The sequence below is a fragment of the Nansenia antarctica genome, assembly GCF_963989245.1.
Source record: "Nansenia antarctica genome assembly, chromosome: 6".
NCBI classification, from domain to species: Eukaryota; Metazoa; Chordata; class Actinopteri; order Argentiniformes; family Microstomatidae; genus Nansenia; species Nansenia antarctica.
Genome location: NC_137676.1, coordinates 17,991,088 through 17,993,587, shown reverse-complemented (window position 1 = coordinate 17,993,587; position 2,500 = coordinate 17,991,088).

Sequence of the window (2,500 nt, the reverse complement as noted above, 5' to 3'; positions counted from 1 at the left end):
TTACGAATTACCTGCCTGATCCGACGCAGTAGATGAATACACATGATTGTGCAATGTGCGCGCATCTTATCATAAAACACCATCAGAACTGTTCCACAAGAGACTATAAACGTGCTGGAGGGCTAATCAAGCCATAACCACAGTTACCCATCTTAACCAAGCAGAACAGAGACTACTCAGGACTAAGACTACTCAGGGCTACTCAGGACTGAGACTGGTCTAAACAAACACATGAATGAATGAATGGTCTTTATTGTCATTAATACAGTACAGGTACCATACAACGACATTTGGGAGGGGGGGGCTCCCCTGGTGCTAGGAAAAAAATTACTAAAAACAAGAAGGGAAAAGAGCTGGTTTACATAAATAAAGGCTATATACACTATCCACTATACTATACTATACAAATAAAACACTGTGCTGTACTCTATGCTATGCTATAAATATCCTAACATTTCCTATCTCTGAACCTTATGTACACGAGGGTTGTCATATTGCACATAGTATTATTGCACATTCATTTAAAGTGTCGCAGTTTGCAGGTTTGAAATGTTCACAGTTGTGTTTCAGTATTGCACTTGATTACAATCTAGTAGCTGCCATCAAATTGTCTAGATTGTCCAGGGCCTAGAACCTAGGTCTTTGCTGTGTTTAGGGCCTGAATGGCCCTAGGGTAGAAGCTGAGCTTCAGTCTATTTGTCCTTGCGGACACATGTGATCCTACTAGTGCTGTCAGCTGGCCATGCAGCTGGATGCAGCCCCCCATTGTGTGTGTCTGTGTGTCTGTGTGTGTCTGTGTGTGAGTGAGTGTGTAAACATTCTGTGCCAGAGCTTGTTGGAGCCCAGCTGCATGGATATGATATGATGACACACACACACAACGACCCAACCACCCCCCCCCCCCCCCCACACACACACACAGGAGGCTGCAATCCGTAACTGGACCCTCTAAATCAAAAACTGTACATACTTGTTGTTTTGTCCCCCCGCCCGAACTACCCATTGTACATATTATATGTCTGTCCCCCTGCCCGAACTACCCACTGTACATACTTTGTGTTTTGTCCCCCGCCCCCACCTGTGGTGTATGTCCCCACCTGTCCTACCCGCTGTACATACCTTATGTTTTGTTATATTGTTATTCCCATGATGGATGTATGTTTATCTTGTAGATAGTAATAGTTATTTGTCTGTATTATCTTGTAGATAGTACTAGTTTTTTTGTCGGTCTTACATGTAACGATGAATTGAGAATCAAGGACCCCAATTGAAATAAGCCAGTGGCTTTCTTGGGTTTTTATCCTGTTAGTTGACCTTGTATGTAATATGTACTTTCATGTACCTACTTCTGCAAATCTTCTAATAAAGTTTTCAATCAATCAATCAAACACCAAGGGACCAAGTAATGAACAATGTATTGTAGTAATGCATAAATAAAGCAGTTGTTCTCCCCATGTTTCTGTAGGGTTCTGGTATCTGTCTGCAGTGTGAATTGACTCCAGACACGTCTCTGAGATGTAAGAAGCCACTATGTCTACTCTTCTTCCTCACTGGCTTGTTTGAATGACATCTCAGAGTCGGTGACATGTGTTTGCGAAAACTCTCCCCAAACAGCCACAGGCAAACTTTCAATGACTAGAAGAACACAACGACAGCTGTACTGTAATGTATCCCAATGCAGGAAAATGAAAAATGACAGTCTACAGCTCCCAGAGAGATAACAAGTGCGTTAACTTGGCTTGTTTACACACAAGGAGAACCTTCCTTCCCTTGAGGCATTGGACTGTTTTAAACACTTCTGTGAAGGAACTAGGAGCAAGTGGTATGTGTGTATGTTGTATTTCATTCATGACTGTGTCAAACCTCTCCAAACCTCTCCGCTCACTAATCCCAACCATCAACAGTTCATTGTTTGTCTTCACTGTGATTGGTCCCCTGCTAATTAGTCCAGGTGACCCCAATTAGTTGATGACTCACGCCATAGTATAAAACAGGTGTGTTTTACACTGGTTCAGGAGAGTTGTTGTCAAGCACTTTAGCGGTCCATTGTTTTAACCTGAAGAAAAAAAAGTTGTGCTTTAAGATATTTATTCTCAGTGTGTTTTTGATGCCTTTATGTACACAAGGCAACTGCCAGTGTTGACACATACACACACACACACACACACACACACACACACACACGCACACACACACACGATACACACACACGCGATGAACACACAAGTATAAATAAAGCTCTGTTTCCAGCCGAGCAAAGCCGGATCTAGAAAACAACCCACTTCTCAGAAATGGTATAATCACAAGGCTGATGGGTCGGAACGGGAGAGGAGGAGGGGGAGGAGGGGGAGAGGGAGGGGAGGGTGTAAAAAAAAAAAAAAAAGTTCAAGCCCAGAGATTCACTGTGGCAGACTGAAGCCTGGTACACACATAAAGATTTTCTCAATCTTAACAGATGTTTTATCTGACAGACACCCCACACATGAAGATAAAAAGTCAT